General features: G+C 38.4%; 2 pseudogenes; one reads left to right on the top strand and one right to left on the bottom strand.

Moving 5' to 3' along the window:
• Positions 1-5,007, bottom strand: part of LOC112806269 (olfactory receptor 52E8-like) — a 12,776-nt pseudogene extending 7,769 nt beyond the window's left edge.
• Positions 5,008-9,241: 4,234 nt separating this feature from the next.
• LOC112806397 (U2 spliceosomal RNA) lies at positions 9,242-9,344 on the top strand (annotated as a pseudogene).
• Positions 9,345-11,158: the final 1,814 nt, after the last annotated feature.

The following is an 11,158-nucleotide window of genomic DNA, read 5'->3' as shown; positions in this document are numbered from 1 at the left end:
ATGGATGCATTCCTAGAGATGTAGCAACTACCAAAACTGAACCAGGAAGAAATAGAAAACCTGAACAGACCTATAACCACTAAGGAAATTGAAGCAGTCATCAAAAATCTCCCAACAATGAAAAGCCCAGGGCCAGATGGCTTCCCAGGGCAAGTCTACGAAACATTTCAAGAAGAATTAATACCTATCCTTCTGAAACTGTTCCAAAAAATAGAAATGGAAGGAAAACTTCAAACTCGTTTTATGAGACCACCATTAGCTTGATCTCCAAACCAAAGACCCCATAAAAAAGGAGAATTACAGATCAAAATCCTTGATGAACATGGATGCAAAAATTCTCACCAAAATACCAGCCAATACGATCCAACAGTACTTTAAAAGGATTATTCACCACGACCAAGTGCGATTTATCCCTGGGCTGCAATGTTGGTTCAACATCCACAAATCAATCAATGTGATACAATCCATTAATAATAGGAAGAACAAGAATCATATGATCCTCTCAATAGATGCAGAAAAAGCATTTGACAAAGTATAGCATGCTTTCTTGATCAAAACTCTTCAGAGTATAGGCATAGAGGGTACATACCTCAATATCATAAAAGCCATCTATGAAAAACCTACAGCGAATATCATTCTCAATGGGGAAAAACTGAGAGCATTCCCCCTAAGGTCAGGAACACAGCAGGGATGTCCACTATCCCCACTGCTATTCAACATAGTATTAGAAGTCATAGCCACAGCAATCAGACAACAAAAAGAAAGAAAAGGCATCCAAATCAGCAAAGAAGAAGTCAAACTCTCACTCTTTGCAGATGATATGATACTTTATGTTGAAAACCCAAAAGACTCCACCCCAAAACTGCTAGAACTCATACAGGAATTCAGTAAAGTGGCAGGATATAAAACTAATGCACAGAAATCAGTGGCATTCCTATGCACCAACAACAAGACAGAAGAAAGAGAAATTAAGGAGTTGATTCCATTTGCAACTGCACCCAAAACCATAAGATACCTAGGAATAATCGAACCAAAGAGGCAAAGAATCTGTACTCAGAAAACTATAAAATGCTCATGAAAGATATTGAGGAAGACACAAAGAAATGGAAAAACGTTCATGCTCATGGATTGGAAGAACAAATATTGTGAAGATGTCAATGCTACCTAGAGCAATCTACACATTCAATGCAATCCCCATCAAAATACCAACCACTTTTTTCAAAGAAATGGAATAAATAATCCTAAAATTTGTATGAAACCAGAAAAGACCCCGAATAGCCAGAGGAATGTTGAAAAAGAAAAGCAAAGCTGGTGGCATCACAATTCCGGACTTCAAGCTCTACTACAAAGCTGTAATCATCAAGACAGTATGGTACTGGCAAAAGAACAGACACATAGGGCAATGGAACAGAACAGAGAGCCCAGAAATGAACCCTGAACTCTATGGTCAACTCATCTTTGACAAAGCAGGAAAGAATGTCCAATGGAAAAAAGACAGTCTCTTCAACAAATGGTGTTGGGAAAATTGGGCAGCCACATGCAGAAGAATGAAACTGGACCATTTCCTTACACCACACAAAAAATACTCAAAATGGTTGAAAGACCTCAATGTGAGACAGGAGTTTATCAAAATCCTAAAGGAGAACACAGGCAGCAACCTCTTTAACCTCAGCCACAGCAACGTCTTCCTAGAAACCACCAAAGGCAAGGGCAGCAAGGGCAAAAATGAACTATTGGGACATCGTCAAAATAAAAAGCTTTTGCAAAGCAAAAGAAAGAGTCAACAAAACCAAAAAACAACCGACAGAATGGGAGAAGAATGTGCAAATGACACATCAGATAAAGGGCTAGTATCCAAAATCTATAAAGAACTTATCAAACTCAACACCCAAAGAACAAATAATCCAATCAAGAAATGGGCAGAAGACATGAACAGACATTTCTCCAAAGAAGACATCCAAATGGCCAACAGAAACACGGAAAAGTGCTCAACACTGCTTGGCATCAGGAAATCCAAATCAAAACCTCAATGAGATATCACCTCACACCAGTCAGAATGGCTAAAATTAACAAGTCAGGAAAGGACAGATGTTGGCGGGAATGCAGAGAAAGGGGAACCCTCCTACACTTTTGGTGGGAATGCAAGCTGGTGCAGCCACTCTGAAAACAGTATTGAGGTTCCTCAAAAAGTTGAAAATAGAGCTACCATACGATCCAGCAATTGCACTACTGGGTATTTACCCCAAGGATACAAATGTAGGGATCCGAAGGGGTACGTGCACCCCAATGTTTATAGCAGCAATGTCCACAATAACCGAACTATTGAAAGAGCCAAGATGTCCATCGACAGATGAATGGATACAGAAGATGTGGAGTATATATATATATAATGGAATATTATGCAGCCATCAAATGGAATGAAATCTTGCTATTTGCAACAACATGGATGGAACTGGAGGGTGTTATGCTGAGCGAAATAAGTCAATCAGAGAAAGACATGTATCATATGACCTCACTGATATGAGGAATTTTTAATCTCAGGAAACAAACTGGGGGTTGCTGGAGTGGTGGGGTTTGGGAGGGATGGGGTGGCTGGGTGATAGACATTGGGGAGGGTATGTGCTATGGTGAATGCTGTGAATTGTGTAAGACTGTTGAATCACAGACCTGTACCTCTGAAACAAACAATACATTATATGTTAAAAAATAAAGAAGAAGATAGCAGGAAGGGAAAAATGAAGGGGGGGAATCGGAGGGGGAGACAAACCATGAGAGACTATGGACTCTGAGAAACAAACTGAAGGTTCTAGGGGGGAGGGGGAGAGGGATGCGTTAGCCTGGTGATGGGTATTAAAGAGGGCATGTACTGAATGGAGCACTGGTGTTATACGCAAACAATGAATCATGGAACATTACATCAAAAACTAATGATGTAATGTATGGTGATTAACATAACATAAAAAAAATTAAAAAAAAACAGGTTTCTGATCTATTTGTATCAGGGCAGTTTCACGCACTAGTAATCACACACACATATTTTCTTAAGCATAATTTAAAATTTTTTCTTTCATTTCTTTATTGTCTTTCCCAGTTCACCATGCCACTCCTTTTTAGGTAATGGTGTCTAAGGCCACTGGACTTGAGTAAGACAACTATACACATAATCTACTCTTCTCAGGGCTGGTTTCTGTGAGTCTGTGTTTTACAAAGACAACCTAAAACTTTCTCTTAACCTTTGACCTCCCAAGCAGTAGGACAGTTTTTCAAAACTCCACATTTATGGACTTTCTCTATTATCATTAATTTCTGCTTGAAGACCAGCCAACTTTCTGCTAAGCTCATCTACTTATCATAATAACTTGTCAATGGAATCAACAATCGCAAACACACACAATTATTTTCAACTATAACCAACAATTCCCCCTAGACTTACCATTTAGTAGACATGTCAGCTTTCCTTGTTGTGTGATCTTTCTAAGATTTGTGGTCAGTCTTCTCAGTGTCTGCAGCGTTAGTCAGGATAACTTGCTGGCTTTTGAAATGAACAATTCCAATGTGTTAGGGGTTTAACACATACGACTTTATTTTTTTGAGAATATCCATCCAATGCATGTAGAATAGGAGGCTCTCCTCCATGGCTGTCTTTTAAAAACCTAGCTCCTTCCATTGTTTATTTCCATCATTTCTAGGGCTTCATGTCTTCAGTGGTTTAAGTGCAACTAGTCGGAGGTGGGGAGAGAGGGTAGAGGACATTAAGGAGGCTATAAATGTGTCTAGAAGAGGTGTGTGCCATCTCCTTGGCCTGACTCAGTCTTATAGCCCCATCTAACTATAGGTGAGCCTGGAAAATGTAAATTTATCTGTGTGTCAAGGAGGAGGAAGAACTCAGTTTAGGAAACTTAGTCTTGTCTCTGTCATTTATACACATTAATTGTCAGCTGAACTCCGAGCTGTGCAGTGGGAAGGGTGAGAAGTGGTAGGAGACCTCCAGAGATTTTGTGGCTCCCCTGGTCTCTCTGAGACAGTGAGCCATCCAGCCTGACCTGCTGCTTCTTTGCCTCCTCCAGGTAATTAGTAAGTAGATCATCAAGTTTTATTTTAGACTCATAAGAAAGAAGCAAAGGGGCCCTTTTGAGACCCTTCCATGTTTTCCAGTCATCCCCCCATCAGCGGTAAGGATGAAGAGAGGAACATTGGTATGCTTCATCTCAGGACTAGAAGCTCAGTGGATGGATGCAAGCATTTGAACCCAGGTCCCATCCCTAGTCCAGGACTGTCCAAACATATTCCTGGAACACTCCTTGACATTTGCTAGGATGACATCAGGAGTCTGACATGGGATTTAAATGAGCAATGCATTATCTGCTCATTCCTTTAGTTTGTGCAGGGTTCTTGTGGTTTGTCAAGAGACATTACTGTTAGGACACAGCGGGTGGGGTATCTGATGAGTTAATATTCCAGGGAAGGACAGACCTTGCTGGATTTCCTCCACAAAGTCACTGAATTTATTGCCTTCACTTCGATGTTTATAACAGAATTAAGAACTGTGTTCTGTTTGAGAAAGAGGCTGTGAGTTTCCTTCGACCTACGCTTGCTCCTGAAAAAGTAAATATTGATTTGTCTATAAATGGAGCCAAAAGAGGTTTGTTTATGGGTCCATGTGCTATGCTTTCTCAGAGCTGGGTGAGAGCAGTTTCCTTGACTTCCTAGGTATGATGCAGCTTTTGGAGGAGTCTAAGGAAATCTGTACACTATGTTTATCCAGCCAACTACTATCTGCTAGAACATATTTCTGAGATTGTAAGATCACACTTCTCTGCATGTCTTTTTTCTGTTGTGGGACAAATACTGCTTTGGTTAATATCACCACCTTCACTTTCTTTTTGCACCATGTTGTAATGATCACCTTGCCTCACACTTCCTGGTCCCCACACAGTGAGGGAATAATCCATGTGTCCAAAGGCTCATGAGAAAGAAATTCTGACACTCACTTTTAGCATAAGGCATCTTGGATTTCAAATGTGAAAGTCAGGTTTAATGTCCTGGCTAGGCTACTCAGCCATCTGCACTGGGTATATAATTTTCAGGCTCATTGCCCCACAAAGATAAGACAATTATTTCACTGTGAGTTTTTACTCAATTATATATATAAAAATATTAACTATAGTCACTCAATATCTTTTTTCTTTTTCCTTCCTTATATTCTGCCTTCCTCTTTTCTCTTTTTCCATACTTCCTCCCTTCCTTCTTATTTTACCTTTGCTTCTTTTTTTCTCTGTCCCATCTATGCCTTCCTCCATTCTCTCCTTCCTTCTATTCTTTTCACAAGATCAGGTAAGTTATTCTGCTCTAAACTATGATACCAGGACTTTAATCTGTCTTTTCATAATGTTTTCCTCCAAATTGAGTCACCAACATAACATAATTCAACATCAATGATTGCTTTGAATAATCTCAGTACATGTTTTGAATTCAGGTAGATAGAGCACAGGTAACCAGCTTAATTACCTGTCCAGCTGGATCCAGAAGGAGAGAAGATAATTACACAAATAGAACTCACAAAGTTATAGGATGCAAACACTTGTTTTTTATGAAATTTTCTCATATTCTACACTAAAGTTTTATTCCACACACAGCATGAATAAGTTAGTCTTGTTCTCCCTGTAAAGAAAATTTCTGACTTCCATTTCATGGCAGACCATGTAGCCTAAAAAAATCCTCATGTTGCTAAATAACAAAGTAAAATATAATAAGCCTCCTCTCAAATGCATATGTTTAAAAGAAAGTAAGGACATTTGAAAGTAAACAAAAAGCAATGGGAGACGAAAAAACTTTTTTTTTATTATGTTCAGTTAGTCAGCATATAGTACATCATAACTTTTTGTTGTAGAGTTTGATGATTCATTAGTTGCGTATAAGACCCAGTGCTCATTCCAACACATGCCCTCCTTAATACCCGTTATCTGGCTACCCCATCTCCCCACCCTCCTCCATTCTGTAACCCTCAGTTTGTTTCCCAGAGCCCAGAGTCTCTCATGGTGTGTCTCCCTCTCTGATTTCCACCCATTTAGTTTTCCCTCCCTTCCCCTGTGGTCCTCCACACTATTTCTTATGTTCCACATATGAGTGAAACCATATGACAATTGTCTTTCTCTGATCGACTTATTTCACTTGGCATAATCCCCTCCAGTTCCATCCATGTCGATGCAAATGGTGGGTATTCATCCTTCTGATGGCTGAGTAATATTTCATTGTATATATGTACCACATCTTCTTTATCCATTCATCTGTTGAAGGATATCTCAGCTCCTTCCACAGTTTGGCTATTGTGGACATTGCTGCTATGAACATTGGGGTGCAAGTGCCCCTTCTTTATACTACATCTGCATCTTTGGGGTAAATACCTAGTAGTACAATCACTGGGTCATAGGATAGCTCATAAGATACCTAGAAATAAACCTAACCAAAGAGGTAAAGGATCTATATTCTAGAAACTACAGAGCACTTATGAAAGAAATTGAGGAAGACACAAAAAGATGGAAAAATATTCCATGCCTATGGATTGGAAGAATAAACATCATTAAAATGTCTATACTTCTCAGAGCAATTTACACTTTCAAAGAAATCCCTATAAAAATACCATTGACATTTTTCACAGAGCTGGAACAAACAATCCTAAAATTTGTATGGAACCAAAAAAGACCCTGAATTGCCAGGGGAATGTTGAAAAAGAAACCAAAGCTGGGGTCATCATGTTGCCTAACTTCAAGCTATATTACAAAGCTGTAGTCATCGAGATAGAATGGTATTGGCACAAAAACAGACATATAGATCAATGGAACAGAATAGAGAGCCCAAAAATGGACCCTCAACTCTATGGTTAATTAATCTTCAACAAAGTAGGAAAGAATATCCAATGGAAAAAAGTCTCTTCAATAAATGGTGCTGGGGATATTGGACAGCCACCTGCAGAAAAAGGAAACTAGACCATTCTCTTACACCATACACAAAGATAAATACAAAATGGGTGAAAGACCTCAATGTAAGATAGGAATCCATCAAAATCCTAGAGGAGAACATAGGCAGTAACCTCTTTGACAATGGCGACAGCAACTTCTTTCAAGACAAGTCTCTATAGGCAAGGGAAACAAAAGCAAAATGAACTTTTGGGACTTTATCAAGATAAAAACCTTTTGCACAGCAAAGGAAACAGTCAACAAAACAAAGAGGCAACGCACAGAATGGGAGAAGATATTTGCAAATGACACTACAGATAAAGGGCTGGTATCCAAGGTCTATAAAGAACTTATCAAACTCAACACTCCAAAAAGACAGTTAAATAGATACTGAATCTATGGCTGTAATGGGAACATTTATCAATTTTTACAATAAAAGGGTTTGCATTTTAAATGATCATACAAACAAAGAACATAAAATTTGGATGCTCACAAGAGTAGGAGCAGAATTAAGACACAGAGATCCCCAGAGTACCAGGGATCTTGAGGAGCCATACATTTAGTGAAGGAGCAGACAAGTGCAACTGATTTCTGTGCATTGATTTTATATCCCATTGCATGGCTGAATTCTTGAATGAGTTGTACAATTTTGGGGTGGAGTCTTTTGGATTTTCCACATAAAGTATCATGTCATCTATGGAGTGAGAGTTTGACTTCTTCTTTGCCAATTTGAATGCCTTTTATTTCTTTTTGTTGTCTCATCGCTGAGGCCAGGACCTCCAGTATTATGTTGAACACAGTGGTGAGAGTGGATATCCCTATTGTGTTTCTGACCTTAGGGGAACAGCTCTCAGTTTTTCCCCATTGAGAATGATATTTGCTATGGGCTTTTTGCATATGGCTTTTATGATATTGAGGTATGTTCCCTCTATTACTGTGGAGAATTTTAATCAAGAAAGGATGCTGTATTTTCTCAAATGCTTGTTCTGCATCAATTAAGAGGATCATGGAGAAAGGGGAACCCTCTTACACTCTTGGTGGGAATGCAAGCTGGTACAGCCACTTTGGAAAATGGCATGGAGTTTCCTCATGAAGCTAAAAATAGAACTACCCTACAACCCAGCAATTGCACTACTAAGTATTTACTCCAAAGCTACAAATGTAGTGATCTGAAGGAATATTTGCACCCCAATGTTTATAGCAGCAATGTCCACAATAGCCAAACTGTGGAAGGAGCATAGATATCCTTCGATACATGAATAGATAAAGATGTGTGTGTGTGTGTGTGTGTGCGTGTGTGTATAATGGAATATTACCCAGCCAGCAGAAAGGAGGAAATCTTACCATTTACATTGACATAGATGGAACTGGAGGGTATTATGCTGAGCAAAATAAGTCCATCAGAGAAAGACAATTATCATATAGTTTCACTCATACGAGGAATATAAGAAATATGCAGAGGATCATAGGGGAGGGAAGGGAAAACTGGAATGGGAAGAAATCAGAGAGGAAGACAAACCATGAGAGACTCTTAACTATGGGAAACAAACTGAGGGTTGCTGGAGGGGCGGTGGGTAGGGGGATGGGGTAACTGGGTGATGAACATTAAGGAGGGGACTGATGTGATGGGTACTGGGTGTTATATGCAGTTGAAGAATTACTGAACTCTACATCTGAAACTAATGATGTTCTATCTGTTGGCTAATTGAATTTAAATAAATAAATAAGTTAAAGAAACAAAAAAATTGAATTAAAAATACATGAAAAGAGAGCATTAACCTATCAGGTTTAATTGAATAAAACAAAACTAAGCCTTATGGAAAAATTTAAAAGTATAGTGACTGACTTAAAAAAAAATAACAGATTACACAAGATTAACACAGCTGAGTTGAAAATTGGTAAAATGAAGCTGAAGTTGCAGAGCTTAATCCCAAAGCAGTCCAATTCGACAGAGAATAGAATGTAAAATACAGGTGAAAAATAAAGGTAATTGAATAAGAAAGGCCCAATATACACCAAACTGGATTTGCATAAAAATATAGAAAATGGTGGAGGGGAGGGAATATTCAAAGGGATCATGTCCGGATTATCTTAAGATTCAAAAAGCTGAATTAATTATAAACAGAATAACTTTTCAAAAAAAAAATCTATACACATTTACTAACACTCCAACATCCCAAAGACAAAAAGAATAACCACATACTTCTCAACGGCAACAATAGATACCAGAAAGTTGTGGAAATATATATAATATATATATTATATATAATACATACTATATATATACCGCTTCTCAGCCTTTTGGCTAAGATCAAGTGTAGTATCTGTACTTAGCAGTTTAATACATACTATATATAATATGTATTATATATAACATATATAATATTTATTATTCAGTTAAAACATGTAAAAAATACTTGCTGATATTCAAATTTTACCCAGCTAAATTGTCACTAATAAAACCCTGTTTGATTCCATACAAATTTTAGGATTATTTGTTCCATTTCTTTGAAAAAAGTGGATGGTATTTTGATAGGGATTGCATTAAGTGTGTAGATTGCTCTAGGTAGCATAGACATTTTCACAATATTTCTTCTTCCAATTTATGAGCATTGAACAATTTTCCATTTCTTTGTGTCTTCCTCAGTTTCTTTCATGAGTATTCTATAGTTTTCTGAGTACAGATTCTTTGCCTCTTTGGTTAGATTTATTCCTAGGTATCTTATGGTTTTGGGTGTAATTGTAAATGGGATCGACTCCTTAATTTCTCTTTTTTCCTGTCTTGTTGGTGTATAGAAATGCAACTGATTTCTGTGCAGAAAAGACCCTGAATAGCCAGAGCAATGTTGAAAAAGAAAAGCAAAGCTGGTGGCTCACAATTCCGGACTTCAAGCTCTATTACAAAGCTGCAATCATCAAGACAATATGGTACTGGCACAAAAACAGACACATAGATCATTGGAACAGAATAGACAGCCCAGAAATGGACCCTCAACTCTATGGTCAACTAGTCTTCGGCAACACAGGAAAGAATGTCGAATGGAAAAAAGACAGTCTCTTCAACAAATGGTGTTGGGAAAATTGGACAGCCACGTGCAGAAGAATGAGACTGGACCATTTCCTTACACCACACACAAAAATAGACTCCAAATGGTTGAAAGACCTCAATGTGAGACAGGAGTCCATCAAAATCCTAAAGGAGAGCACAGGCAACAACCTCTTCGACCTCAGCTGCAGCAACTTCTTCCTAGAAACATCGCCAAAGGCAAGGGAAGCAAGGGTAAAAATGAACTATTGGGACTTCATCAAGATAAGAAGCTTTTGCACAGCAAAGGAAACAGTCAAGAAAACCAAAAGACAACCGACAGAATGGGAGAAGATATTTGCAAATGATATATCAGATAAAGGGCTAGTATCCAAAATCTGTAAAGAACTTATCAAACTCAACACCCAAAGAACAAATAATCCAATCAAGAAATGGGTAGAAGACATGAACAGACATTTCTCCAAAGAAGACATCCAAATGGCCAACAGACACATGAAAAAGTGCTCAACATCACGCAGCATTAGGGAAACCCAAATCAAAACCTCAATGAGATACCACCTCACACCAATGAGAATGGCTAAAATTAACAAGTCAGGAAACAACACATGTTGGAGAGGATGCGGATAAAGGGGAACCCTCCTACACTGTGGGTGGGAATGGAAGCTGTTGTAGCCACTCTGGAAAACAGTATAGAGGTTCCCTATGACCTCTATAGGTTGAAAATGGAGCCACCCTATGACCCTGCAATTGCATTACTGGGTATTTACCCCAAAAATACAAATGTAGTGATCCGAAGGGGCATATGCACCCCAATGTTTATAGCAGCAATGTCCACAATAGCCAAACTATGGAAAGAGCCTAGATGTCCATCAACAAATGAATGGAAAAAGAAGATGTGGTGTATATATATATATGTATACATATATATATATATACAATGGAATATTATGCAGTGATCAAAAATATGAAATCTTGCCATTTGCAATGATGTGGATGGAACTAGAGGGTGTTATGCTAAGTGAAATAAGTCAATCAGAGAAAGACAAGTATCATATGATCTCACTGATATGAGGAATTTGAGAAACAAGACAGAGAGTCACAGGGGAAGGGAGGGAAAAATGAAACAAGACGAAACCAGAGAGGGAGACAAACCATA

The sequence above is a fragment of the Callorhinus ursinus genome, unplaced genomic scaffold (assembly GCF_003265705.2).
Source record: "Callorhinus ursinus isolate GAN/ISIS: 27379988/994484 unplaced genomic scaffold, GSC_fseal_2.0 scaffold49, whole genome shotgun sequence".
Taxonomy (NCBI): Eukaryota; Metazoa; Chordata; class Mammalia; order Carnivora; family Otariidae; genus Callorhinus; species Callorhinus ursinus.
The sequence above is the reverse complement of the archived record's forward strand: the minus strand, read 5'-3'. Positions and strand labels throughout refer to the sequence as shown.